At 36.2% G+C, this 20,486-nt stretch overlaps 1 long non-coding RNA gene across 1 annotated transcript in view; it reads left to right on the top strand.

Moving 5' to 3' along the window:
- The first annotated feature begins 1,250 nt into the window (after window positions 1-1,250).
- The window catches only part of LOC140247353 (uncharacterized), a 638,953-nt gene continuing 619,717 nt past the window's right edge, over window positions 1,251-20,486 (top strand). The window contains exon 1 of the long non-coding RNA XR_011902641.1: window positions 1,251-1,613. This is a non-coding gene — a long non-coding RNA (uncharacterized lncRNA). The remainder of the gene's footprint in view (window positions 1,614-20,486) is intronic.

Raw genomic sequence — 20,486 nt, forward strand, 5'->3', positions numbered from 1 at the left:
TGTCCAGTAGTTTGTAAATAACAGTAGCCAAAAGAAACTCTTCCCTTAACTAAGCTAATATTCCCTGTAGACAGGCTGATACTCTGGAAGAGTCTCTGAAATTTCTCCACATCTCTGAAGATTTTCTATAACCTGCAGCCACACCACCCTGAGGTGTGATCTTGTCACATCTGACAAATAAAGATGAATGTGAGTAATCATAGAATGGCTTGAGCTGTAAGGGACCTTAAAGATCATCTGGTTCCAACCTCCTGCCATGGGATGGTTGCCACCCACCAGCTCAGGCTGTCGAGGGCCCATCCAACCTGGCCTTGAGCATCTCCAGGTATGGGGCATCCGGAGCTTCTCTAGGCAATCTGAAATGTACTGGAATGAATGATCTCAAGAATCACCCCAAGACTACCAGAGTCTGGTGTTGATGACTGTATGTTTTTGTTTTCCAATATTCCAATATGACCTGAAGACAAGAAGGTAGAATTTAGTAAGATGGACAGTTGCCACTTCAGTTCATACCTGCTCCTGTTAACAGTATCACTCTCAGCTGCTTGCTAAGTTGATGAGTCATATCTACAGAAGCAACTGGGATTTATTTATAATAAACTGTAACAGAATGTTGTGGATCTGGATTCAGATTGTGTGTGTGTGTGTTTGTTTGTTTGTTTGTGTGTGTGTGTGAGTGACCTTGGACATAGCTTTTCCCTCTCTGAAGCTCATTTCCTCCCCTGAAAAGTAAAAGCCTGATATTTCTAGTGTTTTTCATATCCAATCTGAATGTAAGTTTTGTGGTGGCTTTTTTTTTTTTTTATTAGAATGAGTCAGTGCTATACCTCTCTCTGTGGGGCCATCTTCACGACTGGGATCTGTTGGTATTCTGGTAACTGCTGAAATAATAGTCTCATTAAGGACTCTTGTTAAAAAAAAAATGTGCTTTATCATGGCTAAAGAAACTCTGTTTTGGATTATTAATTAAAATGAAACCCAATTGCTTTCACCTGTGGACCACAGCATTTGAAGAGGGAATGTTGAGGACAGAGAAATGTAAAACAGCTGTCTCGAAAGTTTGCTGCATGAAGGACTGGAGCTGCCTTTATTCCCTCCTCTTCCCTCCTGATGCACTATTCAGATCTATTGCTTATTGACTGATAGGCTTATTGATGAAATATCCAGCAGTGATGCAGCCCAGGGAGGTCAGTAGGGTGCAATTACAGGCAGAGCAGGCTTGGGTGTGCTTCTGAACTACTCCTCCCTGCACAGCTCTTTCAGTATGCATATCACATCTCCCTGCTTGTAGCAGGCTGATGAGTGTGTGCAGTTAGTGCAGGCACACACATACTTCTGCGCTTTCCCTGAAAGTGGAGCATTAGCAACTGCAGTCAAAAAGCACCCTTGCTTCTTCAGCTCTGATCCTAGCAGCAACTGTCTGATTCTGTCTGGAGGAACTGGGAGACAGCACTGGAGGCAAGTTTAAAACGGACCTAGTGACACCCGGCTGTCACATCTGGCTTCATGCATCTACTTCTTACCAGTACACTTACAATTACTTTCCCAGTCCCATCAGTAGTGTATGTTCTTGAGGACCGCCTGGCTGGGAAGGAAGGAGCACAGTGCTGAAGGTATGTTGCAGTTTTCTTTATCTTATATCTTGTGTCGAGTGTTTCTCTCTGTGCATCTCACTTGCAGTCATTCCTGGTCTACGCAGCTTTCCACTGTGGGCTGCTGGAGCCTGTCTTTAGCAACAGAAATAAATAGCCACATACCTTTCTTGTTTTGTTTTGTTTTCCCTCAGTAAATGATGCAGATTGTTTCTTAAGGGGCAAAATTATGTGACCAGATTAAAGTTTCAAGGAAGATGACAACTCTGGCTGCATTTCGTATCACAAGCAAATAGGATGCTATTATTCCCATTGAGGCAACCTTTCCAGTCATCAGCTCCCTAACTGTGGACATGGAAGGTTGCTTTCAAATTGATGTGTTTATTAGATATGATCTGTGTGTGCGCTGCCGGCTACAATTTGCATACATGTTTTGAAATTAAGAAAAAAAGAGTCTTTCATTAACTTTCAGAATGCTCTGGACTACAACACACTTCCTTAGAAAAGAGGAGTGAGCCAAGCTTTTCATTGTGCTTAAGTTCTTTTACTGGCATGCATTCATCTGGTACAAACTCTTTGCCAAATCCAAGAAGTTTGCTGTTATTGCGTTTCCATAAATGTAACAGCTGTGAAGAGAATGAATATTCATCCTGTTTGGATTTTTATTCCAAAGACATTTTTATTATTATTTTAATGATAATTCTGACTTTTCAAGGGGGTGGGAACTTAGATAAAAGAGTTTGGCAGGTTGAGATATTTTCATAAGCAGTCTATGAATGCTTCCTGATATGAACTTGATACAGATCTACGTGTTCTGCAGTTAAGCTCTGTCAGCATCTCTCATTCACTTGCAGCCAACTTGATCTGTTGCTTATACTTGTGGATTCTTTTGCTAACAGGTCATCAATGGTGACAAAAAGGTGCAGTTTAAATGGGACATTATTGCCTGAATGCTACACATTTGCTTCTGATTGTCTCCAAGACATTGCTTATGTTATTATGATAAAATGCTGACTTGGTAAGTCCTGTATTTGAAATGAATGAAAACTTATTCTGGGATGTTGCTAAGGTCAGAGAAGCACACTGTACTTGCTGTACTGTAAGGGCAGAAAGCGATTTGATTAATCTCCCCCCAGGAAAATTCCCATTTGTAATTTATCAAAATTATACAAGCAGCAGAGACCATCCTCCCCTGCAGGTAGTAGAATTGTCTTGAAAACAGTGAAGCAGCATGTGTGGCTGTCTGTGTGTGCCCAGAATTATATCACTAAAAAACCTAAATCATCCTAGATTGCAATGGCTTCTGTATAATTGGATTCTGACTACGCAGGGCAGCTCTTCCTCACTCAGGCTGGACAGTTCTGTTCTTCAGTGCCAAGGTCAGCCCGAGAGTGCAGGGATGCTCCAACCCTCAGCCAGCAGTGGGTTGTCATTGACTGTCTCCTCCTTGTGGAGGGGGGCAGAGAAAAACTGCTTGTTCCATTCATCTGTCTTCATTTTGAATGCCATGTGAATCAGCCTGACATTTAATGCAAACTTTCTGGTTTTGTTTTGTTTTGTTTTCTTCCTGTTGCTGTGCTCTGTGGCTCATGATAGGGACTATAAGCATAAAGGTGCACTTAAATAAATGTAATGAAAACAACTTGATGAGTCAAATTCTGTTTGCAGGGAGAGGAAATCAGATTACCTTCCTAAAATCAGGAGGAAGTTGCTTACGTGAAGTTGGTTACATGGATGCCAACTGCTGTAAAATCTCATTTTCCCTTGGCATGGTGTGAATTTTTGTGACATGGACCCATTCCTTTAAAGCTCAGTTTTACTACAAGAAAAACAGCCAAAACTGAGATTATTTATTTATTTATTTATTTATTTTGTCAATCACTAGGCACAAAACACTGCCTGTGTGCAAGCTGCGGGTATCTGAGAGCAACTACGTTTTATCCTTCCTTCCACCAAAGCAAAGGGAGAAAAAACCAAACATATAAACAGAAAACAAATAAACAACAACAAAACAACAAACAAGCCCTCAAAGCCCAACACCTTCCCAGACCTCTCTGTTTCATTCTATTACAGATAAACAAGCTCTTCTTGGCTGCTTTAATGCATCCTGTGCTCAGCACGCATGCTGCCTCCCTTCTGACCCTTCTGCAGAAGGGAGAGTAATTCGTCTCGCCCTCTTGGCCACCTCACCCTGCTCCTCTTCAAAGGAGATTTGTCGATCATGTAAAACTGCTGATGCATTTCCTATGCTGCTTTGCTAGCCGGTTCTGACATGTGGAGGCTAAGATGCATTTTGTTAAGTTACGGTCGCTCAGCACTGCGTTTTGCAAGCTGACCGGCCCTCTAGTGTCTCGAGGTGTTTTATGCAAAGAGATCCCTTTAGCTGTTCTGAGACCAGAGGTAAAGGGGATTTTGAAATGGCTCATGAAATATTATTTGGGTCTGTAGTGATTGATGAAGATGACAGAACATCCATCCTTCTACCTGGGAAAAAAAAAAACAGCCTGCTTTTGTGTACTTTCATAGCACGCTGATACTTGCGAATTACAGAGGTAGTGACAAAGAGACTGAAGAGTTGTAGGAAATAACTGTGTATTTACATGCTTCAAGAGGGATTTCTGAGAGGGTCTTCTATCACTCTGTGCTCTAACGCTGGAGAGCTGCACAGCTTTTTCAGTTCTTTAATGAATGATAGCTGGAAATGAAGATGAAGGGAAGAAAATGCCACAAAAGCCTCAGTGCTGAAGCAAACTAGGATCCAGATGGCAAGCCTTTTTGCAGCAACACGCTGGATTAACTTTAAGATTCCCTGGCTACTACTCTCATGTTAAATATGTCTTTCCTTAACATTTATTTCAATATGATGGCTTTTTTTTTTTTTTTTTTTTTTTTTTTTTTTTTTTTTTAATGTCATAAAAATACATGGTTTCAGGCATATTATGTCTTCAAAAGAAACTTTCAGTGTAAACCCTTTCAGAGCCAATCAGCTGCTTGCATGATCAGTGGAGTTGATGTGAACTTTAACAGAGAGCATTCCATGTGGGTTCACAGTGCCATTACAGCATGAAACCAAAGCAGGTGACTTGCACACAACAGGCATTAGTATTAACTTCCATGCTGAGCTACACCTTTAGGAATAAATCATTTTTGAAAATGTGGCTGAAAAAGTGGCAGAAATTCTCTGCAGAACTTTCAAATCCTATTCAGTGTTGTCCACATGCCAATCTTTTCTGGTCCTTGAGGTCAAGTACTTGTGTTTCCCCCATAACTTACAGATCCAAACCTATCTTTTTGTAAACTGCTCTTGGCTCTTCAATTTGTTCTTCTGCCGTCACTCAGCTACAAGAAGGGTCATTCCTGTCTTCATCTTCCTGAAAACTGAGGCAGTGAGACACCCAGTGGTGACAACCAGCATGGTGAGCTGGTCTGTAGGACCTGGTGGTTGCCCTCCGGTGTTCTGGGCGATAAATAAGAGTGGAAGCCTTTGAGCATAATAATTTTGTCATAAACCTTCATTTCCTTTCTACCCTATACACAAAAGCTTGCTCTTAGAGACCTTCCCAACCTGTATACACCCTTGCTATGCTTCTATTAATGGAAACGTGGAGGCTTATATTCACGGAGAAATACAACTGCTGCGTATTTTAAGGAAACACTCCAGAAGCTGTAAGCAGTATTAAGCTCAGGTTCTATCTACAGACCAGCCATGGTAATATACTTTAGTAAGGGTATACTTCTTTCTTGGCAGAAGTCTCGTCAGAAAACCAAGTAGTTTCGGCAACATTTATGACTTCTTTTATTCTCAAATTCTGCCCTACTTGACATAAAATAAATGGGGGGGGAAAAAAAAAAAAAAAAAAAAAAAAAAGTGAAAATAGGTTTAATTGAATTATCTCCATAACTTCTCGATCATTTTGCTCTAGAATATAACATTTTGCAAGCTAGTCAGTGAGCTTACAACCTGTACATCTACAGGAATGTCGAACTGCAAGACCCACTCTTTTTCTTCTTTCTCTCATGGGTAGAATATATCTAATTAAAAATAAAACTGGCACTTAAAGAAAATCAGATCCAAGCCCTGATACAATTCTCTACAATCCTAGGACTGCTTAGACTCATAAGTAAACTCTCTACATGTCTCCTTGTTCACCCTGAATGTTCCTTTTGAATTAACTGTAGGTTTCTGTTACCAGTAGATGTTCATGTTGAATATGTAGCCTTCTAGGCTTCATGAAGAGCCCATTTAGAGCTTAATTATCCAGGCTTAAAGCTATTCAAATGCAGTCAAATCCCCAGGGAATCCTAAAGCCTCAGACCTGACTAATACTACACTAACTTCATCTGTAGTTGTCCTTGCAGGATGACCATGCCTGTTTTTTGTTTTGTTTTGTTTTGTTTTTTTTTTCATAATGGGAAATAAACAGAATGTTTTTCCTTACTGTGGGAGACTTAAGTTTTAACTCCAATTTAGCCCATGTGTTTAAATTCATATCTCCCATAAGTGTAGTCTACCTCTACTTTAAGGAATGCTCTGGAAATGAAGGAAGTTGAATTATGTTTCTCAGTTGGGTTTTACAACCTTGCATAGAAAATCCCTTTATAGAAGGAGAAAAGTCAATAGCAAAATTCACTCTAATCTCTTCATTAAATACTTGAAGATAATGAGAGATTTTTTTGGTGTTTCATACAATCATAGAATCATTAAGGTAGGAAAAGACCTCTAAGATCATTTAGTCCAACTGTCAGTTCCAGTTCTTATGACTGCTGGCAATTCCTACCCTGTACTGCTCTGAGTTATGTGTTATATTCCCAAAGAGCAGGAATAGGAGATGCAGGTGGAATCCAGGCTCTCCTTTGTCTAATCTTTTCTATTCCTGCTTTTCCTGAAATGCTTTGATTTTTTTTTTAAATTTTCATTTCATTTTATTTTATTGATTTATTTATTTTTTTGTCCAGAAACTGATGTAGGATCTACCCTAGAAAAACCGCAGATAACCCTAGAAAACATCAGATATGGTAGGTGCAGAGGACCGAGTTGTCTAATTCAGGTTCATGTTGGTTCAGATTGGGTATTAGGAGGGTAGTGAGCAATGGGACAGATTAGAAGTGATCACAGTACCAAACTGCTTGAGAAATATGATTTGAATTTTGGGTGAACCTATGTGGAGTCAGGGATTGGCTCCTTGTAAGTCCTTTCCAACTCAGGGTGTTCTATGGTTCTAATTGTAATTATCTGGTAATATTTCAGAAGTTTAAGGAAATTCCCCTTAGCTTCCAGCTGTCACCAAAGAAGGAAAGAGTCTCCTATAAGTCTTGTATAGTATCCACCAACATTCCGAAAATGTTTCAGATAACCTCTAGGTGTCCTAATAGAGCTAGAAATTTCTCTCTGGACAGCTGAAAATCATGGGGAGTATTGAATGTCAGGGCTAACTTCCAATCAGAAGCCAATTGTAGCATGCAGCTCTAGATTAGTCCTGAAAATAAATAAACAGAAATAAAATTAAATATCTGCCTAGTCTGATAAATAGCTTTCTAGGCTTTGCTAACTATATTGACTAGACCATTATTTGATCAAATGGGAGCTTAGTTTTATACTACAGAGTAGACATGTGGCCAATGAAAGCACCTATGAAAGATGTGAATCTTCCTGCAGTGAGAGCTTCAGAGCAGAGATGGCCTCTCTCTTTACTGGCCTAAAGGTAATCTTAATTCTTACTTTAGGTGGGATTACTGCTTAACTTTTAGGTATATCTGTGTTTTAATGGTGTCAGTGTTAGAACAATTACAGTCTACTGTAAAATGTATTGTAAGATGCTGCAAAATCTATTTGACATTTGAATCCAGATATTTATGAATGAATGGGTGAAGTTAATGGGAGTGAAAAAGCCTCTACCTGGATACACTCTGTAGGTGTACATGGAGTTTAGGGCATCACAAGTTACTTTAAGAAAGGTCCTTGTTAAATTATAAATTTCCTGACAGAAACTAAAAAAAATCTTAGAACCGTGTCACAGATATCCTCTGAGGAATAGAAGCTCTTAACTGATCCAGCGATCATTATTCTGTCCCTTTAGAACTATTCCAATATTTGCAAATTACAACTCCCAGGAAGGATGTGTGGGTGGCAGTTATTAAATATTTGCCCTAAAACAGAAAAAGAAATAAAAATAAAGCAGGAACTGCTACAAAATAATCAAAGAACAGAAAAAAACAGTGTAATATTCTGTCTGTAAAAGTATAAACACACTCATATGCCATAACGGTGAGAAATTTGTTCTCCCACCAGCTGATAATTGGACACTAGGATGGTATCTTCCTCTTTGTCCTCTGTGCTCTGAACTATCAGCCCATGCAAACCAATAACTGCTGTGGGTGTTGCTGAGTGTGAGAATGAGTAATTCACTGCAGGGAAATGCTGTTTCCTTGCTGGAAAGTTGCTGAGTTATAGCAGTGTGAATAATGAATTAGGTGATTTCCTTTCAGAAAGGCTACTAGCAAACATTTCCAGTAACTGGAGATCAGGACTTGCCAGTAGAGTGACATTTACATTGTTTCAGTGATGCACAATTCAGCATGGGAGTAATTATTTGAATCTCCATATTTTATAGCTATTTCCAAATATCAGTACCAAATTACATAATGGGGATTAAATAAAAGATGGAAAAAGTTAACATCAATCTAGTTTCAAATGTAGAGGTAAGTTATGACATTCTAAATCCTCATCTCTGTTAAAGCTGATGGAAGATGTAGTTGGCCATATCAAAGATGTATGAAGAAAGCTCTCTTAACATTTTGTTCATTGTACTAGGTTTTTCTAAAGTTTTTATCTCAGAAAGCCATCAAGTACTAACAAGTTGAAGAACATAAATCACAGCAGAATAGGCAGCCTCCTGTTTCATTCATTGAGCTCCATATGCTTATCTACCTTATGTTTCTGCATCCCAGGCTCCTAAAATGCTTCAGTCAACATTCCTTCTGAATGGCGATACGTCATGTTAATCAGCCTCTACAGTGTCCAAGAAATGTATGTAAATGAGACTTTTGATGAAACAGAATATTTTTACAAGATTTTTGCATAAATCCCACGTGCAGGCATGCACACACATACACAACCTGTTTAGAGAGTAGGATATTTTTGGACCACACTTGTTTTTGAAGTAGATTGCAGCCAGCATGCTGATGCTGCTTGGGAGCAGGAGCACATGAGGCAGCATGCCAGGTACCGTAGCAAGAAGTGACTTGAGCTTCAGTCCATTCTTGGCAGGAAAAATTGTACCAAGTAAAAAGAAATATAACAGTTTCAATTTTGTTTTTTTTTTGTCCTCATTTCTCTCCCATCCTCTTTTATGGTACTATGGGTTGTTCTGTGAATTATTTTTATCAGTCATGTGACTGTATCATAGGAAAAAAATGTCATGTTATGGTAGATTAATGCTTAACTTGCTCCTCCAGCAAAGACAAAATTCAAAAATCAAAAGATTTTGTTTGAACAGAAATAAATTTACATCAAATTTATATCAGTTTCGTGACTACAATGTTGCTCATCAAAGAATGGATCTTAATGACTGTATTGAAAACCATTGTCGAGTCTGGGTAGGAGGAGTTGTGTAATTGCTAGCACTATTCAGTTGGAAATCTTTTCAGTATTCCTTTCTTCTTCTCAACTATTTTTCTATATTTCTGTGTTCCATCTTATCCTTCAGGGTCATATTCAGGCTGCTTACAGGCTCTTCATGCTGCTTACAAGGGCTCTTCAGTCCCTCTTGCTGGATGGAGTGTTCAGTGCTGATGCAGTAAAGTATGACCCACATACGCACAGCTTTCTGTCTGCCTCAGAAGCCAACAGAAAGAAGCAGGCATGAAAACTTAGTGAAGCTATCATGCTAAGCTGCATAAGCAAGAGGCATCCATTGATATTTATTTATAGAGTTTGGACCTCAGCTGATCTGAAATGCTTCCTTGAATTATCACAACACAATACCTTCTATTTTTTATGCCACATAGTGGGAAAAACTGTTCTTGAGTCCATTTTTGACTGTATTTTTACTTGCTTTAAAGCGTTTATGACATATTGGACAATGAAGTTGCTCACACTTGAAAATGTGTCACAGCTCACAAGAAGGTATAAGATCATAACTACTTACCTTTTTCAGGAATGCTGCAGTTTTAAGACCTTTTCTTTATGTTTTTTTCCTAGCTTCTTCAAAGAGTGTTACCATTTCTTTTCCTAAAAGTTACTGGGCTTTCATGAGACTGATGCTGGTCATGTACACATCCTATCATTGGTGCAGCTGAGAATTAGAAGCTTGTCTGATGCTATACAATACGTGTTTTTTGCGTGTTGTGTCTGCAGTGTGAAACCATGGCTTATAATAATTCTGTAAACTAACTAAAAATTTATTGTGACTGCAATATCTGTACATAGATGTTCCGAAAGAAGGATGCAGATATATAACACACTATAACACTTACACTATACATCAAAGCATGTGCACACACCGACATATGTAGTAGATATATGCATATAATCCTATGTATGTTGCTATTCACTTTTAACTCACAGTGAAAAGTAAGAAAAAAGGATAATGTATCATTTAGGACAAATCATACAAGAGTTTTGAATATCTAGTTAAACCTCGGACGACTACAAAGGTAGACAGGTTGGCTGCTTTCTTTTTAAGAAGGTATCAGAAGTTTAAGTATGTGTAATTTTATGGCTAAATATAAACAGAAGAATACTTCACAGAGCATAAATACAGCTGTAGATCTTAATGATGCAACAGCAATATATATAAAGATACACATATATTCTAATTCACAGTTTGAAGTTCTTAATTCTCAACACCCAATTCTTAGTTTCCTGCCAATTTTATAATTTTTCCTGTTGTCAATTGCTTTCTAAAATAAGTCTGAATGAGGTGGGATTAATTTTTACACTTTAAAAATTAGAAACAGGTGCTGTGTCTATATCCACCACAATATGACTTTCTTTGTGTCTTGTATCACTGCTTATTGCTTGTTGTTAACTTCACGCTGCTTGTTAGTGTTAGCTGGAAGGGAAAAGTTGCTAAATGTTAGGACAGAGAGTGAATTGAAGTTGTTTAAAAATAGAGAAGCTCTGCAAACTGAGTAGAAATAGAACAGGATAACTGGTGAGAGTTTCAATAGCAGCTGTGCTATCGCTGCCTTAAATGTGTGTTGGTTTGGGGTGCTTTTAATGGTGGTAATTAGGTAATCAATATTATTTCAGAAAGGAAAAATATCCTGCTTAACAACAAAATAACATTGATTAGCTAAGCTAGTACCATTTTAAGGAACATTAAGTAATCAAGACCGTTTCCATGATGACATCTCAAAGACAGAGGAAATCAGACAAATCTTGTATTCTTCTACTGGATGAAGCTGTGGCTGCATTTAAGCTGATGCTGATGAAATAATGGCTGTTGCCTTTTCCTGCACAATCACTGTAGTAGCAATGTGTGAGGGAGGCACTGGGCTACCATCAGTTCTTTTCAGTGAATTTGGATCTTATCCCAAATACAACGTAGATATGTTCTGAAGGTCCGGATTCTACTCTGCTGTTTTCATTACCTTCACTTCACACACGTTTCAGTTTAAAGTATTTGCTTTTGGGTAGCTAAAAAAATTAGTGAATATATAGAACTTCTGCGTTAATAATTACTGAGAAGTCTGATGGTGCCTTACGCGATGTGGTGCTCTTAATACCTGCATTTTATATCAGAATAAACTGGAAATGGGAGAATTTGCAAAGAAACCTTGCCTGACTGTGGTACAAATAGGAACAGAATCCTAAAATGTTGGATGACACTTTTCTGCTACGTCTACTCATGCACTGTGACCTCATATAATTAAGCATCCAAATCATTTTGATCAGGATTCTCAGCAAGAATATTTCTTGGAGGTAGGATACTATACTGAGTTCTTATCTATGTTTTATTCCAGGAAATGACACTGTAGCAACACTGATTTTACTAAACCTGGCTGTGGAGAAGGAGTGGAGCCTCATTTAACCTATGTGTTTTTTTGTACATGAATCTAAGAGAGAGTATTTTTGCTTAAGTATTTGTAAAACATATAGATGTTAAACAAATCTATAACTGATTTTGGCTACTAAGAAAGAACAGTAACATTCAGAAATAGCTAAAATGTGTAAATATAAAACTGGTGGTTCTTGAATATTTTCCAAGCTACTTAAAAGTAACTGAGGATTCCGTGAAGCTCATTTCTAGGCATAAGAAATAATAGTCAATATCCCTTCTTCCAAGAATGAGATGGTCAGACACTTGCTTCTTTGTGGCGTATGAGCATGTACTTAGATCATTCTCTCTTGGAGGCAAATCATTATATATGAACAAAAAGTTTTACTGGGGAAAAGTACGTGCAGCCTTCAGAGCATTTAGGAGAAGCTTGAAAACTAAAATCTCTGTTTTAAATCATTCTCCTTACAAGAGGCAAACAAATAAGAAACGAATCAGCTTGGAAGAGTTTATTGCAATAGTTAGGGAAAAGTATATATGCATTTAAATAGTCAAGTTTAACTTTTATTGTAATTAGATTCGAATTTTTAACAGTTAGGAAAGCTTTTTTTTGATGCTATCAGAAAAATTACTGCTTTAAAACTAATGAGTTTGAAAACCATTTTACCTAAAGAGGAAGAGATTCATAGCATCCAAATTTAGTTATATGCTACATAACATTTGTCCACTGGGAATTTGGTTTTGTTTTTAGCTATATGAAGCCATGAAATGAAAGCTAACATTCCATTATAACATGGGAAAGGAACAATAGAGAGTTCGTTCTCTCTGTGTACATAGAATCACAGAATCATGGTAGTTCAGAGGAGATGCTCAAAAATCTGTCTTAATTTTCCAACTCTGATGTAATTTATATCCTTCACTGCTTTGTTTTGTACCACGTATTGAGTAACCTGTAATAACTAAGACCATCTTTCCTGCTGGTATCTTCTCAGCAGATGGTGATTTTATGTGGATTGGTGGTATGTGTAGTTTCAGATTGGGAAATTAGAGATTAATGATAGCAGAGAAGGATGGCTGATTCAAGTAGATGAATCTGACTGATAAGTTAACAAAATACAGTCAAGATGTTTTGGCTTGTACCTGTTCATACACTTTTTCTTAATAATAATTTATTCCAAAACGTTTTCCTGGATTTAGTACTTTGAGGGAACTGGCATTATGTTTCCAATAAAAATCTGTCTTTGAGGAGCTATATTCTTCTTACTTCTCTTGTAGAACAGGAAATTGGAATTAACTGGAGATGACTTTCCACTTGCGAATTCATTCGCCAGAAGACTTAACAAGAAATAATTGCCAGAGTAGATCTGGCCTTTTACACACTTGGAATGGTCTGTTTGGAAATTTAGTGTAGCTTGAGCAATTATCAGAAAGATGACCTTATTATTCAAGTGAAAGCAATTAGAAGTCAATTTCTGATATGGTAGACTTGATGACAATAAGTATGCAAGTAAATTATATGAAGCTCTACGTATTCAAATAGAACACTGTGTACTTCGTTTAGTATAGATAATATTTTACATGGCCAGATATATCAAATTGTTTTACTGTATATATCACCTTGTAAAATCTTCAGAATCAGCAAGTTGTGGGAGTGACAGTTATTTTGATCTCACTGATAAGTTCTGCAGCTATGATAAGGATGATAGGAAAAGACGTCCTTGTTGAGGACAGACAAATGTGGCTGGATAACACTGTGCATTCGTGGCAAGACTTAAGAATTTAGATACAGGAAAACATTGAAAAAGTTAAAATAGGATTCATTATTCAACACTGTTTTGGTAAAGACAAGGAAGGGGCAATTCTAAGAATCTCCATGATCTACAAAAAACCTAGAAATGGCAAATGATGTAGCACAGTGGATAAATGAATATCACTGGAAGTTATTTTATTATGAGAAATTCTTTTCTCAGGGATAGACTGCTGCTAACAGTGATGACCCTCATCTTTCTAGATGCAATATCACCAATTTTTTTCTTAAAAGAATCGCTGAAAAAAGACTTCAGTTCTTTCAAGTCAGTTAACCTCTGATCACATGTTGTAATATTTGCTTAACTAACGACTTATAGTTTATTTCTAGGATATATCTTTAGTTTGTTCTAGACTGAAGGTTTATCATCAAAGTTATATTTTTCTTACAGTTTCTTATGGCATGTGATTGAGACTTTTCCTTGTGGTCTGTGTGATAAGCTAACTGGATTGATCTCATCCCCTTTTTCATTGTTACGCATATTTTCCAGTCCATCAGTCATACAGTGACTTTTTTTCAGAATCCTTTCCAAGAGTTTCAGCATCCTTCTTAACAAATGGAAAACAGAACTATGCACAGAATTACAGCAGGTGTTATAACTTTTTTTCATTTTGATGGGTTTTTGTGTTGTTTTTTTTTTTTCTTGTTTTGTTTTGTTTTTGTATTTATTTATGCTGCAGAGTGTTTCCTTCTTTATAATCATAGGATCATATTAATCTCTTGAGTTACAATGTTGTGCTCAAAAGTTACTTCTCAGTTTCTTACCTGTTGTCATGATATGACCATTTCAAAATCACAGATTTCAAGACAGAAGTAGCCATTGCAATTCCATGCCCTACATTCTTGCCTTTGATGTATATTTTTACATTGAAACACATAGAGTTTGCTTACAGGCTATAGGGATAACTTTTCCTCTTTATTTACTTCTCCCAAGGCATCTTGTCATCAACAAATTTAGGGTATTTTGTATATGTGGCTTTATTGTGTATTTATATATTCCACAGCAATTAAAGATAAAAAGATAAAGAAAAACAGATCCAAAAAGTACAAATAAAAGACTCAAGTATGTGTCTACTTGAAATGCAGCTCTTTGACAATGATTCTGGTTTAGATCTGGTTCTGAATCTTATTATATAACATCTTTTTAACCCATTTAACCTGAATTTTAGATGTTCAAGTCATGCAAGATATCGTGTGATTTCAAGTCAAGTGTATTATAGTATCTTTTGCAGCCATATAATTATTTTCATCGTGCAAATTTGTAATCATGCGAAAATGTTACCAATGTAATTCAATTTTTTACAAATGCAGAATAACATTAATTGCAGTACATTGTTTTAATTATTAATAATGTAATTTTATTTTGACAATTCTATTATTTTGCCTAGGAGAGTGATATATCAGGAGGTTTATAGATTTCCATATGGAAAAAAAGAAGTGCAAATCCTTTCAAAGTGTACTTTCAAAATGTAACTTTATTCTAGAACATTTCCAGAGCTTCAAAACTCTAGAGAGTTCGTTGGCCATATGTTTTATGATTCTAGATTCAAACTGTCTTAATTTACTCATCATGAAATGCTCAGTCTTTTCTAACTGTTCAATAGTTTTTCACTAGCTTTATATTTGTGATTTCATTACTTCTTTATTTTTTTAAAATATGAAAATATTTACTGAAAAATATCTGTCCTTCATTTTTACTTATCATTCTATTTTCTTTAAATAATCATTTACCTGTTCAGTTTGACATGTTATTGAGTCTGAAAGGAACATGTGATTTGAACTTTGGATGGCATTTGATTCAGTCTGCTTTATGACAGCCAACACTGTAACTCTTAATAATAGAGAGCCAGATAAACTTTTCTGATTAACTGCATGAATACAAAAACACTATCTGGGAAAGAGGTCTTAGCCCTGGGTCCTAACTCTCTGTTCATTATGTGAAAATCAAGTGCACAGTAAGATTTTCCAGATGAAATCCTATTCTCCTAAACTTAAGTACCAATGGTAGGCAGATTACTCTGCTGGTAATTTTCAAAATCTCTGCACTGTCTACATAATACAAGCATTTGTTTTTCACCTATCTATCTGCTATACTACGTTTAGTGCTATGTCAGTGGTACAGAACAGCATAAAGTGATGTTAATTAGTAGCCTAGGATGTTAAACTGGCAATGTATCGTGAAACATGAAATGTCTTTTTGCCTTCCCTTCCTTACACAAACTTTATGCAGTATTGTTGGTTTATTTTGCCATTCTTGTTGATAATTATTTTACTTTTCTACAGAATAGTACACTACTACTCAATAATGGAAAAACAAATCTTAGTGATAAAAGGTGGTCATTAATTATAGAATCATAGAATCATAAAGGTTGGAAAAGACTTCCAAGATCACCCAGTCTAACTGTCCACCTACCACAAATATTTTCCTACTAAACCGTGTTCCCTTCTACAATATCTAATAAGAGGTACTTATTTTTACTTTCTGATTTGCACAAACAGTTGATTCTCAGATCAGTTTAAAACCAGTAAGAAATAATTTGCATAAGACAATATTGACAGTTATAAGTGTCAAGTGTATGTGTTAATCTTTCTCTGACCAGAGGTACAACTTCATCTCTGTTTCCTTAGGACTTCTTTTTAGGAATCAGGAGATAAATTACTGACTTCCCACAGGAAAAAATAATATAAAAGCTGTCCTTCATTATCATAACAATAATGTATTTAGCCTAAGAGGCAATAGAAGACACTGAGGAAGAAGCTCAGGAAAAACATGTGGAGCCTTTTGTCCTCATTTTCTACCCATCATATATTTGGAGGGCAATCCCTGCCTGTCCTCTTTAACAACTTTTTGAGGACCTGCTGCTAATTAGTGGTTCCTTTCTGAGCCTGCTGATGCTGCCTGCATAACAATCTTCACTAGCAAGAAATTCCAAAATTTCAATGAGTATTTAACAAGCGAGGGCTGCTTTTATCTGTTTGGAATGAGTTTCACACAGTGTCCCTAGAATGTATTCGGTACTGAGTAGTGATCACTACCTTCAGAATCTAAATATTGAAAATTTGTCCTTCAGATTTCTGTTTTCAGCTGAATAGTCCTAACTTCTTAAAGCCCCAGTTCTCTCCTTGTTGTCGTTTCAGTAGACCTTTGTACCTTCTTTAACTTCAAAACATCACACCTGTTTTATATGGATGAACTGTGCACAGTGGCTTATGTGTTTTATGCAGTTGCAAATGGTAATTTTCCTTGTTGCCCTTCCTGAAGATGTTGAAATGTGTTGCTTTTTTTAGCTGTTGCTTCACAGGGAGCTATGTCACTTCCTAAGCATATTTATTTTCCTTAGGAATACTCCTTTCTCACCTTGAGGAAGGTTATGATGTGAAAGTTGAGGTTGTTAGCTTTCACTCTTATAGAATTAGACAGCGTAAAGAGGACTTAAGATGGAAACTTACCATGTGTAATTAAGAAATAAAATGTTTACATATTTGATATGATTTAAATGAGCCTAAAAAAAACAAACACAAAACAAAACAAAAGACGAACAATTAATTCTAAAATTCATTTTAAAATTGTTTGTTTCCAAGACTTTTGATGTGCAGCATTTTCTTCCTCTGTATGAGATTTAAAAGAACATTTACATAACTATTTCACCCATAAACTGTTTTTAGTTTTTTGTTAAGTGATAATTTTATTTTGTAGCTTAGATACTCTTTAATCCAATCCACTGCTGTGCTCTCAGATTTCTCTCAACTGCTGTAACTCCCAGAACTCACTGCCGGGGGCTAAAGCCATATATTATATAGTAGTAAAGTTGATCTTTGTCTCACTGAGAGAGCTTTATTTTATTTTATTTGACACGATAATATTTATTAACTTCAAAGTTCCTCACAGCATACATAATTCTTGAAAAACTGCATCTACAGAATGGAGGAAAGAACTTGTTTTGAAGAAGCTGAACCCAATCCCAGCTTGATCTTTAGAAATCCTGACACTACATTTTTATATCTCTAGCAAAGCTATGTGCCGTTTGAATATCAATCAAGACACACAAGATAAATAGATGTTGAGTCATGCAAAGGGATAAAATTGATTGCAACAGATACTCGCAGGCTATCTGATACTGATAGCTGCTTCACTCACACTTCAAATGGTTCTCTTATGGCTAAATGATTTAACAGTCTATAAAAGCATTTCTAGACTTCTGCAGCCAGCATTCCCCTTAGTTACAGACTGAATTTCTGTTCACTTTGGAGATTTAACAGAGAGAATATCTTTGTGAATGTTAGATAAAAGAAATGGGATATTGACAGTTCTTTGTGGGCAAGTGCCTAACAATAAACACGGTATATTTCCTAATGCTTCACTGTTGTTAAAGCATTAGGAAAAACAAAACATGTTAGAAGCAACTGAACTCAAGTAGCATCTTGAGTGCATATGGAAGTAGCTGGAATATTCCTCTAAGTGGAACACGAATAAAAGTGTGTTTATTGTTCTTGTTGTTTGTTTGTTTATTTTCCTATTTATAGGACTGTATACATATTCTCATGTGTGCATTCTATAGTTACATTTAGCTCATAAGGTCAAATGCTACCTTGACTAACAGTTGTGCTTACAATGTGGAACCATCTCTGCAACAGGCAACTAGCTGTGGAGAAAACTTCAGAGTTGTGCAAGTAACACAGATGTATTCAGAAAATATCCAAATGGAGTAATGATGTCTCCTTGCTATGTATGAAACTGTGGTGGAAATCAAGTGCCCAAATTCCGTCCATACCATTAGGTCTGGGTGTTCCTTCTTACTTGAAGGAAGATATGTATGTTTAGCTTATTGTGTGTGAGATATTTTACTGAGAAAAATCTTGATAGATTAACTTCATCTATTTTTTTTATTATTATTTGTGTGTTTGTTTATTTATTTATTTTGTTCTCTTCACAAATCTTCCCTAGCTACTACCATACCACAATGAAGAAAAAATGATGGCAACTGCTTTCCAATCTGAGTGTCCTGAGTAAGATACCTTACTTGGCAGATACTTCTTCTGTGATTCGTACTTCATTGGTTTACTTGGATTTCATTCTCTATCTGTAAAACAGATCAGTAGTTTTTTCCTGATTTGCAGAGAAAAGTTATTCACAATTAAAAAGTGTTGCTGAATAGAGTGAGGCAATTTTAACAAATAGAATACAGAAAAGATTGGATTGGAAAGTAGAGGTTTTTTTTTAAAAAAAAGTGAATTAAATTTTTTAAAACACTTCTGCAACTTTCATACTTTCCTAGGAACAAGTCATCAGTACTTCCAGAATGGAATAGGATATCTCTTAGAAGTTACAGTACTCTGCTACAATCAGTAAACATTTGATTCATCCAAACTTGGCCAAAATGTTTTCCATTATACATTCTGCTTTGAAAAACACCATTATCATCTCAAAACACTATGCAGAATAGCTTCATTCTGCTCTGTATTTTTGCCAGTGCATGAGAGAAAGACAAAAGCCAACCAAAAAACCTTTACATTTATTTCATTATACTCTTTGTAAATCTTTCTCTTTATGTCTTTTCATGTCTCGTAATTAGTACTTATTGAAGTGGCTGAGAAAAAAAAAGGCATTTAATAAGGCTTTAGCTATTTCAATTCCTATATGTTTTCCAGAAAAGAAACAATTTTCCTTAGAAAAAACTTTCAAATCAAATTCATATAGATTTCATCTGCATTTTACAAACATCTACTGCCATGTCTAGCATCTGCTCAAATGATGTTTTTCAAAGGCAGTGTAAGAACATTTCTGCTTGGAACCAACATGAAAACACCACCAGTTTTCCCAGGAAAACATAGGTCAAACTCTTCCCTTTGTGAGAAGAAAAATAGCAAAATTAGCACATTTATATATGTGAAAGAATTTGAGTTTGTTAAAAAATATGTTTATTTTTTTTTTCTGTATAATTGTTTTCAGTAGCTGTTATTTAAAATTGAGAGAGTTCTGAAATCAAAGACAGGATTTAAAAATCATAGGATTGTATGATCATATGATTTATAAGAGAGCTTTAAAGACCATGTAGTCCACTTCCCTTGCAATGAACAGAGACATCTACAGCTAGATTAGGTGACTTAGAGTCCAGTCTAGCCTGACCTTGATCACCATGAAAATCATAGGCTGTTCTCATGGTTCTGAGCAAACAGAGCTCAATCAAAGGTGTGTGATACTTTTATTCCTTTGACCTGTACCCAAAAATAAGAAGGGACAAAAAAAGTCTTAAGCTTTCTGAAGATCTTTCTAGACTCTCAGGATGAGCTGTTTGTGTTTAAAGAGAAGAATGATATACGAACTGCCTGTTCCTGTTCATTGTAGAGCCCACATGGGCTAAAAGGACTAACAACCTGGAGAGCAGGAAAAAGAGGTTCTGTACACATCCTGGATCATTCCAGTTTCTTTTTTTTTTTTTTTTTAACATAAGGACTTTAAGAAGAACACCTCATTCTCAAGGGAAGTCATCTTTGTTTTTTGTTTGTTTGTTTGTTTTTTTTTTTTGAGGGGATACAACAAACATTTCAAGTCTACATACTCTCAGATTATTTTCCATTGTTGTTCATAATATGCATTGTTTCCAGAAACTTCAAATGTGTATATCCCTTTAACACCAGTCACTTTCCCATTCAAGTAAGAAAGACCATCCTAAAAACTGATCTGGAAAAAAATAGTGAATATTTTTAATTGTGTGTGTACACATGTACGTATATATATATTTATATTCAAGAGCTACAGGATAAGATTCATTCTCAGAAATAGTCTCAAGCTTTCCTCAAATATCAGATCTCTGCTATAAATATGCTAACAAAGCAAACATAAGAAATACTCCTGTTAGCAGTCTAGCTTGTCAAACCATGCACCCCTTATGCAGTTTGACTGTTATTTCTACATATTCACTGTCTTCATTGTTTGTTTGCAAAGCCTTTTGTGTGGGACATATTCTAGGTTTGTCAGTGCTTGGCTCAGCTGTCCTACTATAGGTAAGACAATAATGTTTTGTGCTTAATTATGGTAACTGTAAAGTCAAGAAGAAATTACTGATGGAGGCCGAAATTGTTCTT

This window comes from Excalfactoria chinensis, chromosome 1, assembly GCF_039878825.1.
Source record: "Excalfactoria chinensis isolate bCotChi1 chromosome 1, bCotChi1.hap2, whole genome shotgun sequence".
Classification (NCBI taxonomy): domain Eukaryota; kingdom Metazoa; phylum Chordata; class Aves; order Galliformes; family Phasianidae; genus Excalfactoria; species Excalfactoria chinensis.